At 41.0% G+C, this 27,764-nt stretch overlaps 1 protein-coding gene and 1 long non-coding RNA gene across 2 annotated transcripts in view; both read right to left on the bottom strand.

Annotated features, from left to right (window-relative positions):
* The window catches only part of TBXAS1 (thromboxane A synthase 1), a gene marked incomplete at its 5' end in the record, with an annotated part of 235,184 nt that overhangs the window by 159,019 nt on the left and 48,401 nt on the right, over positions 1-27,764 (bottom strand).
* On the bottom strand, positions 2,321-27,764 carry LOC306801240. The gene is made up of 3 exons (XR_013774030.1): positions 27,648-27,764; positions 12,374-12,467; positions 2,321-2,907 (listed from the first exon to the last, which is right to left on the bottom strand). It is a non-coding gene; the product is annotated as an uncharacterized lncRNA (long non-coding RNA).

Genomic DNA, 27,764 nt, shown 5'->3' with positions numbered 1-27,764 from the left:
GGGACCTTTAAAGGCCTTCTATTCCAACCTCCCTTCAATCAGCAGGGACATCAACACGTTGCTTGGACCAGATGGGAAACCTCAGTTTCCAGAAACCTGAGTCCCAAAGGTGACCATATTTTTTCAGCAGAGCATAATGTTTAAAACAAAATTAAGTGCAGCAGGCTAGACTTATCATAACTAAATAAAAGGAGTTACAGCAACATTCAGAAGTACCAACACCTGTTAACTCCTGTGACAAATCGTATGGTTACACTTTTGGGTACCAAAGCATGGCTTTAGCTGCCTTGGGTTAGACACCAGTATATAAGCATTTTATCCATGGAGCATACAGCTGCTTGATAAAATGTGAAATCACAGCAATTCCACCTTCTCCCTTTCCTAAAGGCACTGGATTGGGGGGTCTTTTCTTTCTATGTAAAATAGGCTGGGGCTCAGTAATGTAACTTTTGGACTGTCTGGAGGGGATCCATCAGGAAAGATCATTCACAGAATAAATGTTGCCTGTGCAAGGCAACACATCTGGCCCTTCTGGCCCAGGGGATAAATAACAGAGTTAGGAATGCACATTCACAGCCCATCCCCTGCAAGTCTGCTGTGCTGACACTAATCCATGCAGACCTAGGGCTGGTTTGTGAGCCACCTCTGCCCTCCATGCTCCAGCTGGCACAGGTCATTGTCTTCCATCACATTTCTCAGTGATGCCACTTGTATTCTAAATTATACCAAACTGCTAGCTGGGCAAGTGCAAGATAAGCATATACATCAGGTTGCTTCCCTTTCCATCTTGTTTACTTTTATGCTGATTTATAAATCTTTTTTTCTGCTGGATGGGGCTTAGACAAGCAGGTAAAAGATTGGTTACAGGAAAGGGTGTAGGGTTTCAGCACTGTGTGGGTGTGACCATGCTCCAGACACATCACTGCTGAGGAGCACTTTCAGCAGCAAAAGTGAAGCACTGTTTTGGTCCCTCCCTTACTGGATGGAGCAGGAGAAGGGAAGTGGTTCATTTGGACTTTAATTTCCTTTAATTTTTAAAACTAGCATGGATACTCATTGAAGCAGGCTATTGTCACATGTACAGCCTTAAAGGACACCATCTGCTAGTGCATCCGCACAGTAAAGCACTGCTTAAGCCACACCTCTCTGTCAAGTATAAAGAGAAACTTCATTTGTTTCAAACACCAACTGCCTGCTATCCACCACAACGCCTTAGCACGAAACAGCCCAGAAATCCTGCAAAAATCAAAACTCATTTAACTGGAGTCAGGCAGGGAATATCAGTTTTGGTAACAGGAATGATACAATTACATTCCTAAGTGATTAGTCTCAATAACAGACATTATCTCTAGTAAATTGTCTGCAGGTCAGATTTTACCAGTCTCATTCATACTAAGCAGAGACTACTAGCAAGACCTCCTTCATCTCAGAGCTAGAAGACTAAGATACTACTTAGCAAAAGTAAAGCAATCAGCATCAAGCTGAAAAGGTTGAATTTCATCACACTTTGATCTGCTGAACACTGTAATTGCTGTGTACCACTTTCTCACCAAAGATTACAGTTTTGTTAAATTTATCAAATCATAAAAATTATTATTATTCCATAACCCAGAGGTTGAACTTTGCTGCTGGAGGGTAACCTCACACGTAGCAGAGTCATGCAACAGCAAAAGACACAGCACTGAGACATCTGTTGTGGGGAGTCTCATCCCTGCTCAGCAGGACTTCTCCTGGAGCTCAGATTTGCCAGCCTGCCTGTCCCCAGCCACTCTATTGATCCAGTCTGCTCCAGGAAGATATTGGGATCCTCCAACCTTACCTCCATGACTTTTCCTTCACACACTAGGAAAAATTTCTGCACCAAAAGGGCTGTCAAGCACTGAGCAGGCTGCCTAGGGAAGTAGTTGAGTCACCATCCCTGGAGATATTTAAAAGACATGCCAATGAGACATTCAGAGACACAGTTTGGTGGTGGATTTGGCACTGCTGGGTTAACAGTTGGACTCGAGAACCTCTTGCAACTTAAAAGACTCCATGTACAACACAGCCTTAGTGGGAACAGAGGATGGACAGCCTCACACAGGTCCAACCATGGTGCAAAAGGCTCTTGTAAACTGCCTTGTCTACCACCTCCACAGCTCACTATAATTGAACCTGAAACCCTCGGCCTGTGCTTATGCAAAAAGGTGGATTTGAGATGGAAGGTTGGAGGGGAAGCCTGCACCACGCGTTGCAGAGCTCCCTCGCCGGCTCCAGAGCAGTGCTGTGCTCTGGGAGACAGGAGCTGTTCAAATGTTTTGACAGAACACGCCGATTCCTCGGGAATGTTTTTATTCTAGTCAATGTGCCAATTCCGCACAGATTTCCAGCAGAAAGCAGGCAGACTGTCTGGGTCTGCTGAATTAAAACTACTTCACCCAGAAAGAAGAAAAAGTTGCATTTTCAGACTATTTTTACTCAATCCATCATTGTATTTGTTTTAGTCGGTTTGTTAGATTATTTTCAATTTTACCTGGAAGTTCCATTTTTAGCAGGATCTAAAGACAGGCCAAAAGGCATCAAAACGCTGTAGAAAATTAAGCTCAAGCAAAAGGCCTCTTTTGGACTTTTGAGATATATTTTTGTACATAAACAGTGCAAAGAGTTAAACAGGGAAACCAAAATATTAACCATGTTCTAACTAGAACTGCTTAGTCTGGTTCTGTAAGAACCCAAAACCTCCATTTTTGCATTTGTGGTTGTCTTTCAAAGGCTTTCTTTTTTTCCTTTGCCTTAGGGAGTTATTTATAGGGCTATTATAATTTGAGGTCTGGTCTTCTCGTGGCAGGTCCTCCATCCAGGAAATGAAATAGCATTAGAAAATGAAATCTCACGTTTATGAGGTCTTAGAGATGGCTCCCTGGGGCACTGGAGAGAAAAAATAAAAAGAGGTAGGGAAAAATATAAACACAAATATAAGTACAAGATACTTGCAAAGTCCCTAATTCTGTGATAATCTTTGAGACTCTTTATTAAAATAGAGACCTCTGATATAAGGTCACCATCTGCTTTTTTTCCCCAAAGCTCTCCCATTTTCCCCTTCTCTGTGATCAAGTCCCTTTTTCACTCCACCTTGGCTGCAAGGTGCTTCTGCCCTAGATTGCCTTCAGAAGCAACTAAAATAAGGATAAATTGAGTGCTATCCTTCCTCCTTCTGCCTCATCACACACTTTTCACAACGTACCACGTGTTGCAGCATGCCAATAGATGAAGGCAGATGTGGTCACATCTCCAAAAAACCACATATCAATCACCAATTTCTTATTCATACCCCTTTGTGCTTTCCTAGACTAGTCTCTAGAGCCAAAACATCCCTTATGCTGTCAGGGCTTATCACCCACTGCTTCCTCTCAATATACAGAAATAAAAGCAAATGGAGGCAAATCAGGGAAGACTTTGGGGCTCACCATCCCCTTTCTCTCTTTGTGCAAAGAGAGACTTCCCTCCACCACCTTCTCTTTCCATGCATTTTTTTGCCTTTTTCCCTTTTGAGTGGAACAGGAAAAGCACCATTCAGCAGAAGAATAACAACCCTGTTTAAAGTCCCACTCAACTTCACAGAGAAGATTTCAACTCATCATTGAATGTGACTTCTTATGGCTCCTTTAGCCTAACTTTCACTAATCCTACCTAAATCAACCTAGGCATCATCCTGCCTATGAAATTTAAGTTTTCTATACTCACAGAAACAAACAAACAAACAAAAAAAAATCCATCAGATATAATACACAAAGACTATGGAAATTCAGCAAATAGAAAAGACTAAAATGCAATTATTTTAAAGCTTATTTCTTGCATACTTTATTATGAAGATACATAGTTGAGAGTATTTTGAAACATGTAGCTCAGTTTCTCTCTTGTTGATGATTTTGAAGTTTTTTGTAGTAAGGTAAAATAAGTTACCAATGTTCAGTGAGTTGTTTTTACTATCTGAATATTTAAACCTGTCCCAGGGCAACTTTATAAAGAACACTTTTCCCTCTGCCTTATTATAAATCTCCTAAAATTCACAGATTACAAAATTAAAAAATCTAAGCAGGAAAAAAGGCTAATAGTTAATAAACAAAATTAAAAGTTAAAAAGTCCAAGGACAACCTAAGACTACTATTCAATATACTCATCCATTCATCAGTGTTGCATGATGACGAAGACAGGAAGAAAATACAGCAATCTGAAATAAATTTCTTTTTAAAGTGCACTGATTTTTTTTTTAGGCTTTCTGTTGATTTTTCTTTTCTGAAAACCAACCAACCAAAAAAACCACCCAACCACAATAAAAAAGCCCAGTCAGATCTCAAAAAAAACCCCTTGATTAGATTCTAACTCTAGTTGATTCTTGTTTCACATTGCCACCTAAATTTAGACGTGCCGAGGCCTCTGATGCTGTGGAGAAACAGATTAACTTTTGAACTTTCTACCTCTGATAAGATCAGTCCTTTCTTACTCTTCAATGCCTTTCTAGGCAACTCATGTTTCTGGATAAATGATTATTAAAAATAAAAAATAAAATAAAAAAAAAGCTCTCAAGAAAAAAGCTTTTCATTTATTTCTGAGAAATTAGGAGAATGCTGAGCACGCAATGGCCAAGTCACATCTGTGCCACTTTGCAGCTACTGAAGCTCTCACAACCCAGCCCAGTGCCCACCCTACAAATTCAGCCTGCCTTTCCATCACCACATCCATTTGGCTACAGGCCATGAGTATAACCTAATTTCACACTCAGCCCCTCTTAGGAAAAAGATATATTTCAACTTTACATCCTGCCTGGGAAGGGGGGAAGTGGGAAGAACCAAGAAGGCCATGAGTCTTATAAAGCTACCAGGTGGTGATGCCATCTGAGGTGCATCACAGGCAACCAGAAGTCAGCACACAATGAATATCAGGGATTTACCAACACATGTTGGAACAGACAGAAAAAGCCTTCTATTACTCATTTTAATATAAAGCCTTGCAGAAACCAAGTCTAGCTAGATTCAGCAGATCAAGCCCATAGAAGCCATACCTGCCTATTCCCAGAAAGGACAGGGAAGCATCTTGCTTGTCACCCTTTCAGGATGACTTGCTGCACAGAAAGCCAGCTTCTTATCTGAAAAGACATGTCATGCTGTAAACATTTCTAGTGGAGCTTGGGTTAGCAGCACTTGTAAGAAAACCCTAATGAAAATAAATTGTTATGTATTTACCCATATGCTGAGGAGCATATGGCTAATGCATTTAGACACTGCTAATGAAGTTAAGACTCTGCTAAATTTGTTGGCTCATGGATTAACAACTGTTCACAATACCCAATACGAGCCTGCTATAATTTTAGCATTATAACTGATACCTGGCCATTATTACACATACTAGTCTCGCCGACATAGAAGAACTGGATTTCTGGATGTGGGGTTCTCCACATGCAATAAGAAAGTGAACAACATAGGATGCTTCCAAAACTCCAAATTGACAGGTAATGTGAGCAAGTTACACTTTCATGTAAAATAACAGTTGCTCTTATTCATCGTATCCCTGGCTCTGTTGCTTTCCTTCCTAATTTCAAGGACTAAAAGGTTTTCTCTATTCCAACCCCACTCCTTTCAGGCCAGTGCAACTACAGGCAAAACTGAAGACAGTCACACCCAAGAAATAGTCCTGCTTTTTTAAGTCCACATGTAAAAGTTCATTGAGTTTACTACAACAGCTATTGGAATCCTCCTGTGCCAACATATCCCTACTTTGCTGCTTTTCAAGGTGAGAGTCCCTACTTCTTCTGGAGGCCAAAGTAAAGTCCATTTTGTGACTACACTGGCTCTACCTGTATGCTACCACCTTTGCAACTACACATTATCCTGGTTCTCTCAGCTCAAACACTGTAGCTCAGCTGTTTGGGTTCACTGCTGCTGCATGTCAGGCCAGAGCTGGCTTTAATTTAGTAGTACACACAGCTAGAAGAGGGGGCTGCATAGCAAATTCCAGAGGGTTATGTGATGAACGTGCAAATACACTCTCCAAAAGACATAACACGTGGCAAACTTCCCTACACCATTCTCACAAGTCAGGTGTCATTTGAATGATGCAGACCTCTGCTCTTGGGTAGTCATTTGGCAGCTGCCACGAAAAACCCATCAAAGGACAGTGGTCAAGGATAGCATAGAAGTCTCCTTCAGTGCTGTTATCTTGAGGACCACCTCACCTTCATTCATAGGCCAGAACTCAGGCTTGGTATTAATTCACAGCCCCACTTGCTCCGTGAATATTGCAAAAACATATAAACTCCCTCTGGCCTAGGAACATCCCAGTTCATTCAAGACAGCAGTGATATCAGCTTCCCCAAATCTAAGAGGCCCCAGAGAAGTTGTCCAAAATGTTTCACCATAACCTGATCGAAAAGCAGGCCTATCTACTCCAAAACACCATTTTTACTGTCTTGCAGGTGGATAAAAGAGGCCCAAGCAAAAGAAAGATTTGCTTACCCGGAAAAGAAGAAAGCTTTGCCCCAGTCAGACTTGTCCAAAATGACACAGAGTCTGAGGAAAGCCAGGAGCATGATAAGGGAGCCTCTTCTCATTCTCTGTGCTGCCACAGACAAGATCACCACTTTTCCACTCAAGAGCTACCAGTTGCCTCAACCATTGCTTCTTCTCCCCCATGCAGCATTTAATAAGGCAAGCATGAAGTGTGTCAAAAAGAACAATCAAAACATGGGTTAAGGGATACCAAAACCATGATGATGCTCATCAGTGAGGTTCTACATCTCCTTCTAGGGGCAACTATTGAAGCCTATGAGAAGCATTCACACAGTGCTGAACAAAAATAAATGTTAGAGCTGCTCTGGGAAAAAGCCACACCATTCCTCATAATATAAAAAAGAATTGTTTCCTCCCTCAAAGTAAAAATGGTATGGTCCAGAAGACCAAAGGCATCTGTCATGACCACTACCACCTTCATTGTATGGGTCACTATGATTCACCAGCAAGGCAGTGATTATTCATCCACTTTTTCTATCAAATCAATATTACCTACCAATTGCTTTGTGCACCCTCATACTGTCTCAGCACCCATATTTAAAAGTTGTCACATTCAGGTGTATCTTGCAAACACAGTTATGGGAAACACTGCAAGTGCAAAGAAGCTGAGGACATGGTTTCTCTGCAGAAGAGTCTCTGAAGTGCACACACTGCTGCCCCAGACACAGGCTCACCCTGCTGAGATCCCCACCAGTGCAGGGAGAAGCTGGGGTGAGACACAGCACAGCTCTACCTGATGCTCATCTCAGAAACTGAGGTCTAGCCCTTGCTGAAGGCTGCAAATAGCATTTAGTCAAGTGGGAGACAGCCAATTGTCTTGATTTCCTGCTTTAGGTTCCCACAAACAGACACTGCACCAACTTTGTCAGGTTATGTGACAATGCTAACATGTGATCAAAGGAGACAACAAAGACTATCAGATGAAACTAGGAAAATACACATCTTTAAAGGGGAGAAAGACTGGCTGTATAGATGTAGAAATATATACAAACCCACACCTAACCCTAGGTTTTCTGTCATGTTGCAGACAGTGAAATGGCTAGGTTTAGATCTGCACCATGTGCATGTACAGGCTTTCCAGTTTAGGGTGGTAGCATTCCCAGGACATAAGAGAAGACCTGGATCACCCCAAGAGGTCTGTTCTGGAAGTCAGCAGCCCACAGCAGATGCACACAGGCATCTGGGGGAGATAAAGACAGGTTAGCTGGTGATGCCACAGCCAACCTTTCTGGTTCCACACAAACAGCTATCAAGTTGCAAAACACACACACTCCCTATCTCATTCTTCTGTTGTTTATCTGCACAAAGAAACACAAAACCATATGCAGGTTTTCACTGTCAATACAAGTCATATTATTCTTGTAATTCAATCCAGGTCCAGATCCTGAGAGATCCTTTTCCTCCCTTTCCCCCCTTTCCGTTCCCCTCACCATTTGCCTCTCTCCAACCTTGTTTAGGTTTGAATGCTGTGTCATTAAATTCCAGAGCAGTAAATGCTGCAGCCTCTCTCTCTAAGCACCCACACAGTGCTTTCTAGGCTAAAAATTAGACATGGGGTAATTTCATTCCTGCAAGGACTCTGCCTTTTATTTTCCTTTACGTCCAACTCTAAGGATGCTTTTGGCAGATGCGCAGTAAAGAAAAAAAATAAATGTTTGCTTTCTGCTTCCTCCCTGCACTCCCCCCTTTTCCACTCCCACCCATCAGCCATAAAATAACACAGCCCAGCCAGATCCCAAACTGAAATCAAGACAAAGCACCCACACAGCCCCCACTTCCATTCAGCAGAAATGGGCCGCTCCAGGGTAGCCCAGGATCTACAAGTAGGCCAGACTGGAATAAACAGAGTAAACAAAGAGCATCCTGTCCAAGCTGAGAGGGGCTAAAGAGAGTGATGTCTTTCATTAACATGCAAGGCAGGGATACGAGCACACAGACAGTCAAAAGCATCACTGGAGCTTGCAAGGAGTAATAGGAGGAAAGCAACACATGATCACACCACTCTAAGGACCCAAAGCACATCCCTCAGCTGCATGCAGCTGCATATCCCACCTACCAAGGACCAAAACCTGGCAGCAACCCACACACCTACCACCACCCCAAAACATCAGGGGCAGCCCCAAAACTGCTGCAGCACAGTGTGGCTCTCCAGGAGGCTGGACAGGGAGCAGTGCACACAGGTACAGTGCCAGCCGACCAGGGCCGTGCAAATGTCAGAGCCAATGACATTCAAAAACAGCACAGCTGTCATTTTAGGAAAGGAATGGAAAAGGGGGAGAAAAGAACAGCACAGCCATAGCAACAGGTCAAGTGCTTGCCAGAGAGAAAGGGTGATGCAGATATGTGGCTTCTCAGTTTTCAGAGCATTTGTCACGTAATAAAATCATCAGCCTGGGAACTGATAGAAGAGTTTGGTTTAGTTTTTCTGCAACCTGCTGCTATAAAGCCCATACAAATACAGTGTGAAAGTCCATGCTGTGTACACCCCTGTGTCAACCATTACACAGCTATCACAAACAACCCTCACGTTTTTCCAGGCTCACAGGAAAAATGCAGCACATGGAGAGGTGAGCAAACAGTCAGGAATTTGTCCAAAACAGCAGCCTGTCGACTGCAAGTCTGGTCAGTTATTGGAAAAAATTGAACATGCTGCTTTTTTTTAAGCAGCCTAATCATATTTACTATTACCTCAGACTTACCCACCACAAATTGTTCTCATGCAATGGAAGAATTTTTAATCTAATATCTTGGACTCAGATAATTTCCCAGCTGCAGAACTGCAATAATTTCCTATCTTCTCATTGTTGAGATAAGCCGATTAGCTTTGAGATGTTTTAGTTTCAGAGTGTGATTATCTCCCTTTATTTTACAAGCAGGAGAAGGGGTGACTTGCAGTAAAATAACTTTGTTTTCCTAAGCCAGCTTAAAATCTCCTTTTCTGTGATGGAGATACATCTTTCCTTAGCCCTTTTACTTTCCACACTTCCTCTCTCAGAGATACTATATTAACAGCTACTAATATTTTACTCAAAGAAAATACACTGTTCACAAAATCCCCTGAAACAATTTTTTTGGAAAAACCCTCATTAACAAAAATACTTTCTTTTTTAAAATACCTTCGAAAGTTTATTAAATACCTCACAACCAGCACAACTGGTCAAATCCTGCTTGTACTGTTCTTTTGGTTTCAGGCACATTTAAAGAAGAAGAATTGCAAGAAAAGGGTGAGGCCTGAAGCTCTGTTTACATGCACAATCCAGCAAAACAGGAAACTGCACTTATTTCAGTAGAAGTAATTTACACCCGAGTGAGGGAGAAGACAAGCAAACCCTTGAATTTATACCATTACAAATTGTAAAATACTTCTTACACAATTTTGGTGAGATTTTTTTTGGCATTTATTGTTCTTTCTTAAATTCCCAGGTCCTAGATTTACTCTATTATGTCAAAGGGACTTCCTTTCCTGCTTTATTTCTTTTCTTTACATTTCTAGCAATCATATTCCAGGAGAAAAGCCTGAATCCACGAGATGAGGACAATTTTTGGACTGCAAGGCTGCATATGTTGAAGCCTCTTGATATCCTTTTATCTTCCAAATCTCATTTGTGTTCGAGGCTTTTCAACCTGTGTTAATTTGCAGACCAAATTTGACGCTGGAAATGTATGAATTACACATATGCAGACTCCCATACGGCACATATCAATTCATTCCTCTTAGTCACCATTCATTAATTCCTTTGAAATAAATGTTCATGGTTGAAAAGCACTAGTTTGATGATTTAATGGGAGTGTGGATCATGTGTTTTCCCTGCACAAGATTAGCAATACTAAGAAAGAGCCAGCCTGTTTAAAAGGGAGACTCTCCACTATTTCAGTGGAGATGTTTACATAAACACAGAAGGGCAAGAACTTCGTAATACTATAGGTGGAGCAATAGAACAAATCAACCTTTTATTACTTCCTATTAAAAAAAAAAAATATATATATGAAGTAAACCCAACCCCACAAGCTGCTACTCATACACAGCTGTGTCCCTCACAGCTAAGTCCCTAAAATCATCCCTATTTCCAGTAAGGTGATGGGCATGCCCTGGTTCTCCCCTCATGGGAAAGTGGATGATGTTCTCTACTGACTGCAGTGAGAGCACTCGTGTTCCTGAAAATGCTCTCATAGACAAGAGTCTGCAGTATAAAAGCAGCACTCTCATTGCTGGCTCATTGCTATGGGCACTATTCTAGGAAAGTAGCCCCAGATCCAGAAAAAGAATGGCAAAATACATGAGGGGAGGAAGAAAAATTACTGAGAGCCTGGGCTCCTCCCTGCCCATTCCTACTGACAGTGTCAGCCAGTGTGGGTGGTGAAAAGGCAGTGTGCTGGACATTTAGTCTAGCAGTGCTTGTGGCTTTGCATCAGTCGACTCTGTTTCAAAACTGTTATTTCTTATTATCCCAAGATACAATTTATCAGCAACCTTTAATTTGTCTCTCTTCCTAAAAAGTAGTAAAATCAAGGTCAACTTTTTTGCATTACTCTGACTTAAGTTAACTTAATGAATGCTCTTCCAGTAATGAAATTTGCCTACCAGATCACATGACCATTTTGGGTCATTTCCCAAAACCTTTACCTTGCTACCCCATTACAGGGCATGCCTATCTAGAACATACCAAACAAACTTAGTCTTCAGGCACCTTTACCTAACAGCAAGTGTTAGTAGGGAACTAATGACACCTGGATTTCACCACTAAGGAGCTACAGAATGAGTGGCCTTCTGCCACCCAGCTGAATCAAAACCCAAAGACTGAATGTGAGCTAGTCTGCATCCCATACCACCAGAACCCCTTGTCAATTAAAGTCACCCTGCCAATTCCAGTCCAAATTAATCTAGAGCAGATTAAGTCTACCTTTTATGCTATTTTCTAAATGAAATCAGATGTACATGTAAAACTGGTATTTAAAAGGGTTTTATCTAATAATGAGTCAGATATTGACAGAACAATCACCATGAAGACCAACGTAAAAGGCAATATAGCCTCATTAATAATTCAAATCTCAACATGGATATTGATGACCATGCACTTAACAGGGAAAACTGGGCAGCAGCTGGAACTGGCCCAGATTTCCTGAAAAGTTGTTGGGCTGCAACAGAGACACATTGGAGAGATTTTATTGTAAGATCCAACCAGAGAAATGTCAGGTCCTCATTATTAAGGCATCTTGGACCCTCAGCAATTCCACTGAAATAGAGCAAGGAACAAAACACAGCAGCAGCAGTCTATTGAAAGAGGATAGGTGAGAAAAATAGGAGAATAAAATCTGGAGGCAAAATGCCACCACTTGCTCTTCCTCACAGCTCTAATACTTGTGGCACAGAGCAACAACATTCAGCAGTAGCTAATGCCAGTTACTGCTTGGGAGCAAGCAACATTAAAGACTTTAAAATAAACATCTACAATCAGCAAAAGTGCAAACAAACAGAAAGGTTGTAGGAGCCAAGCCACTCAAAACAAACCAGTTGTGGCTAGTTAACATAATCTGCTCTATTCACATAACTAAATTTGTTTCACTGAGGGCACAAACTTTCTTGGAAAAGCTCAAGTAATTATCTGCAGGAGCTTATACATTTTCCTTCCTTCAAGTTTACTTTACCCTGGAATTAGAGCTGCTTACACACAACTGCTTCCACCAATTCATTCAAAAAGCTGAGTTTGGCTTGTCCTTTCCAGAGGGACGTGCCTAAAGAGGTAATACCAGTGAACTGTAGGATTCCCTTGAATTCCTCCTGCCGCCTATCCACTCTTGCCATTGACACAAAGTAAAACATACCCTACCTCAGGGAAAAAGGGCAGGTTTCCAATGAAAGGAAGTGGTGGAGGATGTCTGATCCCTACTCTGCTTAGTTTGGAGAATGCAGATGTGGAGTACCTGGAAAAAAGAAAAAAAAAAAGGTAGTAAGTTAATTTTGGATCTTGTCATGATAGGACTTGCGACAGTAAGTAGCTCAGATGACTTCCCTGAATTCAGAGAGGGAAAAAATGCTTTCTGTGTTGGTCAGACAGAACTGCCAATGTGGTTACATTGCTTGTCAGCTCCTCAGGTCACAAAAGTAAATGCAATACACTGGTGCTTCAGAGAGGGCAAAAGGACCAAGTGGCTCAAACAGAAGCAAGCCGGCAAAATTGAGCAGTGGAATTAGAGAGCCGCTCCTTTTGTCCACAGAGGGTCTTGTAAGTCAGAAGTGACTCTCCAAAGCTACATGAGGTTACAAACAAGATCAAAAGAAGCACTTGGGGCTTGACTTCTGTGGCACTGCTGGGAAAGGCACAAGACAGATTTTCAGATTATTATTTTCTTCTTCCATCACCTCTACCTATACAGATCACAGAACAAAAATTCAAACTAGTCTCAGTTGTCCATGAGCCAAGACACTGTCAGCTTGTTCATGTCAAGCCTAGTACTTGGGCCAAATATGCTGATTAAGTGATTTTTTAGAGCTGCCAGCCAGCAAATTAAACAAATATAAAAAATATGGGAAAACAAAACCCAGACTGAAAAGCTTCATGCATCCCTTGTTTCAGATGAAACTGTGGCGTGTTGACAGGGACAATACTGGAAAAAAAGAAAAACCCAACCCCAGAGCCTCTTTTTCATCCCCTCCCCCTTTCTTAATACAAACAATGGATTTAAGTCAATGGACTTCAATTAGTGAAACCTGAAAGAGCAGGAGCTAGCAGCAGCAGCAGCTTTGATTACCTAAAGACACAACTTCCGCTGTGCACTTCTGTTTGTTGAGGTTTCCTGCAGCACAATACCTATTTTCTTAATGGATTTTATTTTGTGAAGGTATTTTACAAAAATCATAATCAGGAGATAGAGGTTTAATCATTTTTGAATGGCAATCATTTTCTTTTTATAATGGAGCAATACAAACCTTCACAAACCCCCTCACATAACTATAGAAATTATGTGCCATCAGTCTATGCAAGGACACTATGTAAAGTATGACAAGCTATCATAGAGTAAAGGCACAGAAGTCAACATTTATTACACATTTGAACATATTATTGACTTCTTGCTACTTAACTGCTTTAAAAAATATGAGATCTTCCTCAGCTAATACTCTTGAGAAAATAAATGTTTTAACTTTAAAATGACAAAACAGCCTACATGATACATTTTCATCCCCAAAGAGAGGATTTTTTTTTTTCCTGCTGCTGCTGTTTGAAATCTTCCTGAAGTGTCTTTGTGTCCTCATCTTCAGTATGTAAACAGTGAAAAAGATTAAAATCCCTGTCAATGAAAACCTGTCAATTTTGCAGTATTCTGTCCTGGTGTTTTCACTGTAAAATACATGGCAGATCACAAAACACCAGGCTGGGCTACAGTTAACTGCTCATTTTGCTGCTCACCAGACAGTCTGTAGACTCCTGGTTTTCATGTACAGCAAAGCAATGAGTGACTGCAACAGAGGCATACACTAGACAAAGTAAATGATGTGATCACCAAATATTTAAAAAGGAAAAAAAAAAAAAAAAAATGAGTACTATTTCACAAGGCAAGAAACACAGACTGTGAAGACTATTTATACTTAGTTGAACAGTTCATCATTGTCAGCTTCTGAACATTACTGGCAGTTTCATAGAGCTGAGGATTTGCTTTCCTCTTCCCCCTCCTAATGTGGTTTTCTCCACTGCTTTTTGTTCAGTTACATTTGAAGTAGGTTTTCCAAAGGTAGGGAACGACAGTTTACAATGAGATGGGAGAGAGAAGCAGTCTCGTCAAGCTACAGACTCAAATGAAACAACAAAAGGGTGAAGCCAGCAAGAGAAAAAAAGAATCTCATCAATAAACATATCTAGCTCTACTCTAAGATTTTACAGCATTTCTGCTGTTGAAATACCTGATGTTTTACAGAAAAGAAAGCACTATGCAAGTGACCAAAGACTGATGGGACAGCGTGCATAAAAGAAGGATCTAACCCTGCACACGTAGCCTTAACTTGGACCATCTCTGATGCAACAGCTTACTTTCTGCACCCTTAAGTATTAAAAGCTTCCCCCCATTTCTGCAATATTTCCACTCATTCTCAGTATTTTGGGTGGGATAGAGGGAGTGGAAAGAGTACTTTATGGATTTCTTTAAAAAGAGAAAAGGAAAAGAAAATTGTCTTGTATAACACAGCGAACACCAGTGACACCTTAAGTTCTGAGTTTGCTGTTCTGCTTGGATATGCTTTTCTGTTGTGCTCAGGGTAATCAAGAAAAAACAGTCCAATTCCAGCTATGGACTCAAGGACAATTTCTTCAAACTTCAGGCCCTAAGCATAAACAACGTGAAAAGAGAAGGGCGGGCCAGCAAGCAAGCAAGGAGGATGAAACTTCACAATTTGAGACTATTAATTGGATTGGTTGACTCCTGTATGCAAATGGATTAAAATCCATAAAGATGTGATATCATGTGACTAGGTCCTCTTTTGCTTCCATCTTGGAACCATCCAGGCAGGGGCCACGACTATGGCACTGGTACTGTCAGGGTGTGCCCTTTGAAGGCCTCTCAATAAATATCCATTTATCCCCCCTTAACACTGTGTCACCTCTGTTCCAGCTCCTCTAGGTGTCAACACATGAATCTGAACTGAATCTTGTGGTGCAAACCTCTGCCTTTAGAGCCAGAAGAGGCTGATAACACAAGCAGGTCAGTTTATGTGATTTGGTCACTCAGCATCCCCATGAGTTACTTGGCCAGTAACTCAGAGCTGCATCTTAAGTGCACTGGGAAAACAGTGTCCAGGTTGTATTACTGGGAAGTGAAGGTGGGCAAGTGCAAACAGGCAGCATGGCCTCATAGGCAAAGCCATTTGTCTGGAAAAGCTATCCATCTAAATGAAACAGCTTCAAATCTGCCTTATCACCAGTGGGAAGTCTCATTTCTCACTCTGCCACTTCCACATTCCTTTATCACAAAAATTAATTTGGTATCAGGAAACCCCCTTGCTGTGGGTATATGCTGATGGTAGAAGATCAGCCAGTGGACTAGAAAGGCTAAATCAAATGCAAAATCTAGAAATAGAGATACTAAGAGGTGACCAAGATAACCAAAGATAAGGAACCACTTCTGTACAAGAAATAAGTGAACAAGCTATAATCTTAACAATGGAAAAAAGAAGAAACTGATGCAGGTTATGACAAATATATTTAATATCATGCAAGGCTTAAAAATAAATTAGGAGTTATTACCAAAAAAAAATAAAATATAGTGTGAAAATCCACAAATGAATATTCAGGTGGCAAGATTAAAAATGAAACACTTTTCCAATAAATAAATACCCTAACTATGGAACTCCTTGCCACTGATGATTGTCTACTCCAGAAGTTTAAAAAACTTCATATCATGATAGAATAAATTAATGGGGGGTGAAGGGAGGTAATCAACAGACACTTTTAGCTAGTAAATTTAAGACATATAAGAGAAATACATGGAATATATTAAAGGAAAGGAAAGAAAATTAATCAAATTTATTTTCTCAGTCAGGGAACAAGTTTGTAAGCTTCTAATTGCATAATAAGAGATAAAACTTTTATAAAATCTAAAGGATAAAATCCCAGACACTTCAGCTTTCTTAAGTGGAAGAGAGGAATGAGTCTATGCAAAGTGAGAGGCATGAAAAGGATAAAACTCTGATGGCAGTATTATTTACTGGACAATCTAGTACATTCTCACTCAAAAGAGAAATATACCCTAATGTTTACACAAGTATAGCTTCCTGCACAACCCTTAATTTAAAAGCTGGGCATTATAATTTGAATTAAGTGACAAGACATCAAAAAGAACCAGAGGAACAGCAGCAATGAAGTAGATCAATAAACAGTTCAATAACCCTTTGAAGACATTCAGATGGCCTCTGAGCACAAAATGCTCTCTGTATATATTAAAACCCAACTGTTAAAAAGAAAGTTAATATGCCAAATGCATTCCTGTAGGCCAGCACAACAGTTACCGATTCTCTGAAATACTAACATATCTCTACAAAACACCATTATAAAAAAAAAAAAAAAACAAAAAAACCAAAAAAAACCCAGATAATTAATAAAAATTGTGAAGGATATATAATCATCAGAACTAGCCATCTGTCCAGCCAGGTAAGTAGTGAGATTACGTGGTCTACCATTAAGGGTCATCAATTCACGTAGCAGACAAGATTACAGAGTTTCCAATTCTGCACTGTGGAGTTCAACATCCTGTTGAAATTACCCCAAATTTCTCCCAATACACAAAGTGTATTCCTTCTACATCTAAGTAATACACAACCTAATAATATCTAAAAAGCTATAAACTGGGACACAGATTTAAAAAAAAAAAAAAAAGTGATGTTATTTAATCTCATTGTTGGGAATTGGGAGGTGCATTATTTTGCAAGACTGACTGGGAAAACGAAGTATTTTGCTGAGATAATAGAAATCATTCCTGCCAAACAAGAGACAATTGCTATGCATTTTTACCTAGTTGCCTCTTTACATATTCCCATACCAGATTCCAGTTAACACTGGGGTGTATTTTGCTCACAAAGGAGTGAATGATAATGCACAAAATAAAGGTGGCCTCCCCAACATTACAATGACAGCTCATGAAAAAAATATAGAAGCATCCCTGGGAGCCCAGTCTCACCAAAACATCATCCCAAAGCTGGCTACAGACTTTCAGCTCTCAGCCCTCTCTGGGAAATTTTGCATTATGAATACTGCAGCAGGGTCACTGGAGAGCTGCCATCACATAAGTCTTTCCTCACGATATTTAAGGTAGAAAATCATTATTGAGTCCCATTCTGACAAAGGAACATATAGAAAACACGTCTTGAAAGTGGATGAGTATTGCAGCCAAAGTGGATACCACCCCAGAAAGATACAGCCTGTGCTGATTATTACCTTCAGAAAGTGTACTCACTGAAAGAAAAAACAAAACCACAAAATTAAATCAGCTGTCCATCCACAAAAGACAGTCTCTCAGAAAGCAGAAGACAGAAAAATGGGAAAACAACCCCTCTTTCTTGGTCAACACAGGCTACCAAATTGCCCTTTACTGTTGCCCAGCAGTACCTCTAGCAGGAAAGGAGGGATTTGCTGAAAAAAAAAATACACTTGGATGCCTAGAATATCAAGCTCAGAGTATGGAATTATTATTACTACACCTCCAAAAAATGATACAAAATATCCACAAGTATACCTCTAAGAATGAACTGAAATTAATCTTCAAGAGACACTTTAGTCAGTTTGGAATGAGGATAATTGAGAACTGCAATTTAATTTTCAAGCTCAACAAATCTATACTTTTTAACCATGAATTTGTAGGGCTGTAATAACAGTTTCAGGGATAATGAGAACTCCTATGTAACACATGCTCTCCTTAATCACTTGCATGCACTCACAGAGCCTTAATTTTGACATAATTGCACAAGAAAAAATAAAGACATTGCACACATTTGCACCATCTGCCTCTACGGGGCAGATGTTTTCCAGCTGCAAAACTGAAATAATCATAGGACATTATTTCATTGAAATATTTGCTAATGCATCAGGGATAGTGTGCAGAAGAGGCAAGATTATCTGCCCAATATTAAATTTATGCCGTATCTATATGCTAACAATCATCTTTTAATCCAGACTGTTCTGGTCTGTCAAACCATTTCCTTCCTGTCTCTTAAGAGAACTGATAGTCTCAAGACAAGGCTTCAGGTTGTCATAGTGCATTTAAAGTTTTGGGGATTACTTTGATGTAAGTTCTAAAAAATTAGCAGTGCATCAAGGCCAATTAAATGAAAAAGCCCACACAGAAAAAGCAACACTCTTCACCATACTCCAGAGTAGCCCTGCTAGAGACAGATGGTCTGTACAGCAGGTCAGTGACAATATTTTATCACCTCTCTCAGAGTGCAACCTCTTCACACTGGGCGGTGACTTTTCCCAAATAAAGAGCAAATGAACAAGAGTCATAAATCCACAGCTTCAGCCCTTCTTTGTTGACTCAATACCTTTAAACAAAATGATGGAGGTCAACAGCAGCAGAGGCTGTTGGCTCCTTATAGCAATACATAACCTTGGGAAAGGAGGTGGGAGCTGCATCCCACATCACCAGAAAGAGCAGTCTCCTCACCAGGAGGATTGTCCACAGCAGATCTGAGGTCTGGTGCTTCCGTGGGGCCATACATGATGTCTGCAGGAACAGCTGGGTCAGAGCTATTGCTAAGCTCAGCTCATGTCCCAGCCCTGCTGCCTTAACCACACACCAAGCCATCCTTTCACTCCCTAGGACCACTGGCACTGTATCTTCATTAAGAATTAGTTTCCTCAATTGCCTGTTTATTGTGGGGCAAACACGTGCATTGCTAGAAACACAGGGCTCACAAACAATAGTAAAACTCCATTACAATTAGTTGAGAAGAAAGGAGGAAAAAAAAAGGTACCTCTTAAATTTGCAAATGGACATATTAATTAGAAGGACATAAAGTTTCAACCTTATCAGCCTTCCTGTTATATCCTAGTGATGTAAGTTCATATCCTAGTGATGCAATTTCATTTGCAGAAAACATGGCATCAGTTTTTGTATGCACCTCAGCTGTTCCTACACACCAGGAGGAATCGTATGGATGCAGGAAGCAGTTTCATATTTAAATTGAGGGAGAAAAGTCTGCTTGGGAGCCTGATCATTCTGGATTTTCATTGACAAAGAAAGCACTTATGAGGCCACTGGCCCATTATTTTAGAGGGCCAAAAAGGGATTGCAGTGCTATGGTGGCTGAAATCCCAAAATGTTATTTAGCAACACATCAAGTAGTGGTGTGGGTGCAGGCAAAGCCACATTGCATCCCTCTAGAGCCTATCAACCTCAGGTGCCTTTCATACTTTTTCCATGTAGTTATGATCTTCATACAACTTGTCCGCTGCTCTCAGGAAACTGAGGTTTTAGAGTTCAGCTCTTGTACCACATTTCACAACAGCACAAGCAGAGTCACTGTATCATTAAGAACCAGCTGCCACAAGGTTTGCATGGTGTCACAGCCTGCCAGAAAAGCCCTGGGAAAAACAAAATTGCTTCAAGAGGCTCAAAGCCTCCCAGTGCTTTAGGGCCAGACACATCTCCCTTAACTGAAGGTGAGGTGGGGAACAGAGTCCTATCCCTTTTCTTGAGACCAGCCTGTCACCATGTGTATGGCAGGTACCAAAGCAGGGACAAAGTAACTGGAGCATGTGGAGAGCTAGGCTGAAAGGACAGTGCAGGAGGGAATCTTTACCAATGACTTGCAGTTGTACTGATTACCAAGGAGTGGAAACATCAATGTTTGGCCCATCAGTTGGGGGATGTAAAGGAGTGGGTTAGCTGGCCACTAGCTACAGGCACTTGCTGTTTGAGGTGGAGTGTAAGACTGAGTCTGCTGGCTGTGCTGTGAGGAGGCAAGGGACATGCAGTCATGCAAGGGGCAGAAAAGGTGAGAAGATGTGTGAGGGACAGTCAGAGTTAGGCAGCTGGGAAAGGGACAGCTTGGGTTTAGCCAGTCATGCAGAGTGACAGAAGGAGTCAGAGCTATGTGGAACTGCCTGCAAGACAAAGAATCAGTACTATGGGAAGCTGCCTATGAGAAAAGGAGTCAGAGTTACCTGAGAGAGGCATATGAAAGAAGGAGTAAGAGTTATGAGGAACATTTGTTTAGAGAAGAAAGCATGTAGAGTTTGCTAATGAAGGAATGGTGGTGATACCAGCCATGTCCATCTCAACACAGTAACTGCAACAGGAGCAAACTCCAGACATTTCCCCCCTCATAATATCACACGAGCTGTGATGACAGACTGCAGAGACAACTCACCTCCCTAGAGACAGTTCTGGATAAATGCTCAGACCTCATGATTACACAGCCCATGAACTAATTCTATTTATTTATTTTTAAGTTAACACCAAGGAGCCACCATCCATCTCGTGCACTGAATGTGGCAGAGGTCATACTGACCAAAGACACATGTGATCAGAGCACCAGAGATCATTTCATGGTGTTCAGAGAGCCTGAATTAATGGTCCACAGCCTGACTTTGTTCTGGCATTTTCTAACTTGTGTGGGCTTGACTTCACAACCACAATAACATGTCTTTAATGCATTTTTCTTTGCAAGTTCACCTTTAAAAAAAAAAAAACAAATTCATTAAAAATACATCACATTGCATCATTTTGCATCCACAGGGGTCATCAAAAGACCCTAGACTGTGGCAGAGACCTTTGCCAAGTGAGCTAATGGAAGAGTTGACAGAAGAGGCAGGTTGTCTCTTACACAAGGGAGCTGGGAGGTATAGCTTGCCAGAGTCTCTCAATCCTTCCTCATAGAGAAAAAACAGCAAAATTTAAGAGTTCCTAAACCAAAACGCTAAGCCTCTTTCTGGGTGCTACATCTTAGCAGCAAGCCCTCATCTACTGCTCTGGCAGTATCACCAGCCTGTTCTTCCTCATCCATGGACCTGCCACCAGCCTCAGCTTCTCACTGGAGCTGACTGCACTGCCACCTTCATCCAGACCGTGTATCTCCTCCTACCATGAGCTCCCCAAGTGATCCTTCCCAGCACAGTCCCACACTGGTTTGTGTCAGCCATTCACCCTCTTTCATGCAACAATTTATCACAGTTTCTCCTTGCCTAGCCTCATTCCTATCAGACTGTTTACACAGGCTCCCCACTTGCAGTTCTTGCGCCCAGGTCTCGTTGCTGCTATGACACCCCAACAATCCCATTAGAGAAAGGCTTCTGTCAGTCCCCTCACTCAGAACAACCCAATGCTCCCAGGGACCTGCCTGGGCAGCCCTCCACACACACACAGAGTTGGACTATGCTTAACAAAGAATCAGAAACATTAGCTTAAAATTATACATAAAGAGAAGAGATTCCACTGAACATGTGCCAACTAATTTTTTCAAAGACTTACAATTTGCCCAAATTCACATGAGAAAGGAAAAAGATACATCCACTGACAAAAATCCCACCTCCTCTTAGCAAATATTGAAACCCTGCTTTAAAGCTAATATAAAAATTAAGAATAATAAAATAATGAAAAAACCTCAATCCCCAAGAGATTCCCAGAATAAATGCTAAAGAAAAATGTTTGGGTTTTATCTCAGAAATTATGGAGCTCATTTTCACTGAAATTCTTCAATAATTCCACTTAAGACAGACAGCAGCTCCAGAAAACTTCAATCCTAGCTGCTTAGAGCTTGATAAAGCAAGATGCAATTTAAAATAGAGTTGTATAATGAGAGCATCACACAACTTTAATTTGTGGTGCTTGCAGACCCACCTATAATTAAGCCAGACTTAAATAAAGTGCTGGCTCTCAGTCTGAGAGCACACATAAAATTTCAGCTCATAGCTAGTTATTTTATACAGGGTCTAATTCCATTATAGCACAGGGGTGACAATGACAATGTTGTCTGACCCTTAATTACAGGAAAGATGCTATAATGTCTGTACATACCAGATGGAGTATGATAAACTTGAAATCAGTAATGGAGACACTGCCTGCTCCCCATGACTTAAATAACAGCAGTAGTGTGACACCATGAGGAGGTAAGATCTTTATCTTTCTTGCTCACTTTTTTATTCCCTCATTTCTCTCAATTTTCTATATAATGACAACAACAAAAAACTCACCCAATACCACAAATTATTAAATTGTACTTCACACAGAAACGTTTCATTTTCAAATCTTTAGGGTACAGAGGAAGCACAAGCACCTCTGGAGGAGTGATCCCATGTCCTGGCAGGTGGCTGACCCAGGCACACAATGATTCACTGGAAGTGAGACTGCTTCAAGGAACAAATGACAATCTGCTACATCACAAAATAGAACTGGGGCTGACTGCAAAGTCTCAGAATTGAACACCACTAGCTACCATGCATGCATCTAAATAGTGCAAGTCCAAAGCTCTGCTTTGCTGCATGATTTAATACCACTAGAATTAAAGTAAAGGGTGTCTGGAGCTCCTTTCATAAAAAGCAAAGCACAGAACTGGAGTCACTAGGGAGAAACATCATTAATTTCTGAAGGGAAGAAGAGAAAATCCTTCCAACCTCAGGGCTCATGCACACATGAACAGTACAGAAATGGGGTTCAAAGCCTTGTGGCAATATGAAAAATAAATTCAGCCTCCTTTCTTGCCCTGCATCTTATTCATGACTTCTTGAGTACCTGTGCACTGACAAAGGTTGAGCTCACAGAAAAGATGAGTAGTTCAGTCCTTTCCATAATGTAAGTTCATCTTATAAAGAGACACAGTAAATAGAGCAAGGAATATGCATAGCAGATTCCCTAACCCAGGACAAGGAGAATACCCATTAGCAAACCACAGGTATGAGTCAGGAGGAGTGGTGAAAATATTTCAGTCACCTTTCAGTGAGCTTGAGCAGTCCACCACCATCACCAGCCTGAGTAAGCTATTGTGGGCCACTTATAAAGGCAGAAAATCGTTCATACAAAACAGAAGATAGTTGAATAGATGCCAAACAAAGCCAAAGGAAAAGCAGAATTTCAAACAGACTGGATGAAAGGATTGCAGGAAGCAAACTTCAAGGAGATCCTCTGAACTTGAAAAACTGCCTAAAAAAAGCAGGCTCAAGTGTTACTCCCAAGTGCCATCTAGATTAAAAGCAAAACAAAGGCAATTGGGGTTTCCTGGAGCTCTGAATCACCCATTCAAGCCTAAGGATACTGAGCAACTGACTACATACAGCAGTAGCAACCCTGGGTATATATGAAATGTCAGACCCAGAGCAGAATGGACTGAGAGGTGTTTTCCTTCCTTAATCACTGAAAAATGCAGTAATGCCATGCATTACTTGTAAAACTGCAGGTTGGATGGTTCAGAGAGAAGTATACTGACTTGCTCCCCTCTCTAGGCTGTTGGCTATTTTTAAAAAGTGCTTGTTTCACATTATTTCATCTTTTGACTGCACTTTGATGTCCATTCTGGCCATTTTTTTATGACAGAGACAAATTCCAATCCTTAGGAATAATTCCCTTAACTTCATAGAGAAACCCTTGTTCAAGTCAGATAATTTTCATGTAGAGGCTGACATGGAAATGGCTTTCCTGGAACAGAGTTGATTTGCATTACTCAGTATCATAGCACATGACAGCTTACTCTGCAGCCCACTTGTCTGCATCTCCCATAATCCAGACAGCCACAGTCCCACTCTCTGTGAAGCAGTTGTGCACATGACAGGAAGAACTAATTTTAATGAAGAGTCTTTGCTCTTGTATTGGTCATGTTCTCTCTCAACCTGTTTATCTGGCAGGCTCCTGGATGCAATTTGTAATCATTGCTCCCTGCTAAGAATGGAAAAGTCTATTACTGCCACCTGTCCCTTTGACTCTGGGTTTTTAACATCTGACATACCACTTCATGAGTAATGTAGCGTACTAATCCATTAAAGACCCCCTTCCCAGCATCTCTCAAAGGACCTTCTACTGCACCCCTGTCCCAGCTCACCCTCTCTCCTCCAGTTAAACAGCCTCAAACACTCCTTGCACATGAAAGCAAAACGCTTCAACGCCTCAACTGCAAATTCACCGAGACAGAGACCATCTTTCCATTACATCACACACCCTTCATGTGCACAGCAGAGCCCTGATCCTTGACAGGGGTTCATAGCTCCTGCTGAAACAAAAATTATAAATAAATCACCAGCACCAGGTCCCCTAAAGTGGGGGGAAGTCCTGTGCACTGTCATTTGATTACTTTTTAACTACCACAATGATCTAAAATTCCACAGGGAAGTAACAATAGCGAGAGCTGGAGCCCAGAGAAACCAGTTTTCTTTACTTTGTCTGCAAGCACCTGGGTGCAGAACACTGATCTTCTCCTAGGCAGAACAAAGACAGTAGATGAAGATATACATGGGTTTTAAAAGAGATTAGAAAGTTTATAAAAATAAAAGGGCTGACAACAGAACTAGGACTGAGGAATGAAGAGAACAAGAGCAAGATGTGATACAAATGACAGAAATCCTGGCAGGAAGAAAGAGGCTCTTTGAGGGAAAGGAAAGGGCCTTGTAGGAAGATGAAGTCTCTGAGAAGTCACCTACCTACTGGAGAGAGGACACAAGATCTCAATACCTTGCTCAAGATATGAGCAAGACATGAGGAAAAGACTGATACTATGAAATGGATTAATTACTGCAGTTGAATTTGTGTATTTCTTGTCCTAACTAAAACTTTTTTTTTTTTTTTTAAGGCTCATTACAGATCAGCATCATTATTTCCAGCTTTACTCTGACTCCAAGGAGCCAACTGTAAGACGTGAAGTTGCATGCCTGAAGAAAAATACTTTTACTTATTTCTGAGGAGTTGAAGTCTAGTGCCTCCTATAAGAGAGGCTTGGAGGAAGCTCCAATAATGGACCAAAAAAAAAAACCAACTCAAAACAAAAAACCACCAAAAAACAATGAAGAGAAAACTTTGAATTGGAAGAATATGAAAAAAAAAAGGAAAGCATTAGCAAGATCTGCTCAAACCATATAAAGCACAGTGGTGCACAGGTCTAATACACCATGTGCAACCTGGAAAAATGTGGCCCTCCATGGCCACTACCAGAGCTCTGAAGATAATCTTTACTTTTAATGTCTGCCCAAAGTGATAAGTGAAAACTGGGGTTGCAATGAATAGGCCCACATAGGGTGGTGCAGTTCCATACTGGCACACCACACTGAGAAGTGGCTGCTTTATTTACTTTGACACTATACTAGAAATAGTTAATTTGAGCTGAGATACTTTTGAATCCCTTAGGAAACCATGCTTCTATATTTATTTATATATCCATATATTTACATTCATGTGCATATATACACTCTAAATCTGTTCCTTTTCCCACACAGCAAAATTAACACTTAACCAATTTTTTATGTTTTGGACACTGATAATTTTCCACAAGGGTTACTAAACACCACTGATGGGTTTTTCACTCTGAACATCCATCTTTAACATCAATCTGTGCCTCATAGACTCATCTGCAGCAGAGGCGTGTACGATATTCTGCTATACATCATTCATACTATCCCCCTCCAGAATGGACTGATTTCCTCCTCCTTGGGAAGCTCCCCTACTGAACAATGGAAATCAAGGAAAGCCTAATATGCAAGGCTGAAGATCTTCCATGCATGGTCCCACCAGTTCCATTTTTGGAACCAGTATTGTTCTATTGTATTACTTGGGGTGCCCACTGGAAAACCTAATCCTTCTCAACTCCTGGTATTTCCAATCCATACAAAGGACCAGAATCTACCCATGACTACAAATTAGCCTGGGGATCAGCAAGCTGGAGTAAAGGCTCCCTATTGTTGCAATTTCCCTGTCCTTGAGATAAAAATAGAAAAAACCAAAAAACCCTTAAAGATTCTCAGAAGTGAAAGGGAGAAAATGGAAGTTATGTGAGGAAGGAATTGGGTGGATGACTTAATGAATTGGTTTAGAAGATTGATTTATCTTTTGCATCTACAGGCATCTGTATTTAGACAAAACTTCCAACAAACATTTCTTGCACTTATACAATAAAGAAGGTACAACTCCTAACTGAAGAAAAAACAAAACAGCATCCTGCTGACGATTAACATTTTCAAAATTAAGTAGCATCACCTAATATACACCTAGCAAAATGGCTAAGGTGCTCTGCACTAACAATACTGATCTTTAACACTAGCACAACACAGAGCTTTTGGAAGCCAACCAATATAATGCCAAAATCTAAAGGGGCAAGAGGAGAACAGAGGTAATCATAATCCTGACATCATCCTTACGTGAAGTAATGGAACTTTGGAACACCATTAACAAGAAGGCTGAGAAGAATTAATTGAGAAGGTAATTAAATGCCTTTCCATATTGTCAAATGAGCCTTTTGTTTTGAGTTGGGGTGGGTTTAAGGTTAGTTTTCTTGGCAGGTGTATGAGTATGGATGATAAATACAACTCTCCCAACAGCATCTGCTTGGGCTAGAAACACTAGCACATAACATCTTGCCTGAAAAAGATTTTACACACTACAGAGAACTAACGTGACACCAACCTAGACAAACTAAAAGTTGGCTCAAGGCTTGACCACAGAATGTAACCCCTAATCATGAGGGATTGATCCACAGGACTCTTACAAGGAGGATTTACAGACAGTTTCTTACTTACAAATATAAGGAATCATGAGCTACTTAAATGTGACCCTAGATTTTCTATGCTAAGGAATGTGTTCATGGCCTCTGTAGCATACTGCTGCCATAGAGCCATGGCCATTGGCATGGCCATAGGACTTGATTGTCAGAAATCTGTCCCAGCAGCTGCTATTTGAGAGACAGCTATTGGTCATCAAACACCACCAGCAATGGTCCCACGCACCTGAACAGCGACCAATCCACCCTGGCCATGGCATTTCTGAGGGTACAACTCAGGCAGCAGGTCATCTATTACAGCAGGATTTCAGGAGGCAGCTGAGACAATCTGAGAGCTGACTGCTGCTGAAAAACATTGCAACTTCTCCCTTACCACCCACCTCCACATATTCCCTCTTGCTGCTTTCTCTATATTCACCTGATCCCTGCTCAAGCTGATGCAACCACTAAACCAGAAAACTATCCAACACACCACCACCAATTCCACCCCCAATGATATCCCATATCTATGCCTTAAATTCCTCCAGGGATGGTGACTCTTCCTCTTCCCTGGGCAGCCAGATCCAGGGCTTGACAATCCTCTTGATGAAGAAGCTATTCCTAACACCTCCCTGAGGCCATTTCTTCTTGTTCTATCTCTTGCTCCTTGAGAGAACAGACTGCCCCCTGCCCCACCACAATCTCCTTTCAAAAAGGGGCCACCAGGTGCAAGTGAGGAAACAACACTTACATCATTGGTGACACAACTACTCTAATGCTACACAAAGTACTGCTCAGGAAAGGCATGGAAGTAGTGGGTGGAACTCCAAGGACATTTTGAAAGAGATTTAAGGATGGGGAAGAGAAAATAAAACAAGCTTTTAAATGTCAGTGCAGTACATTGAACAGAAAGTTGAGAAGTGCCTTGACTCATGCCTGCAAATACTTACACTGGAATGAGCTCTGACAGCAAGCAGCTCCCCATCTTCCAGGACAAAGCCAAAATATTCACAGAGGTGGGTATATACATTTCAGAAATGAAATCCTGAATTCAGATGCCATTTCTT

The sequence above is a fragment of the Erithacus rubecula genome (assembly GCF_903797595.1).
Source record: "Erithacus rubecula genome assembly, chromosome: 4".
Lineage (NCBI taxonomy): Eukaryota > Metazoa > Chordata > Aves > Passeriformes > Muscicapidae > Erithacus > Erithacus rubecula.
This window is presented reverse-complemented; position numbering and strand designations above follow the sequence as displayed.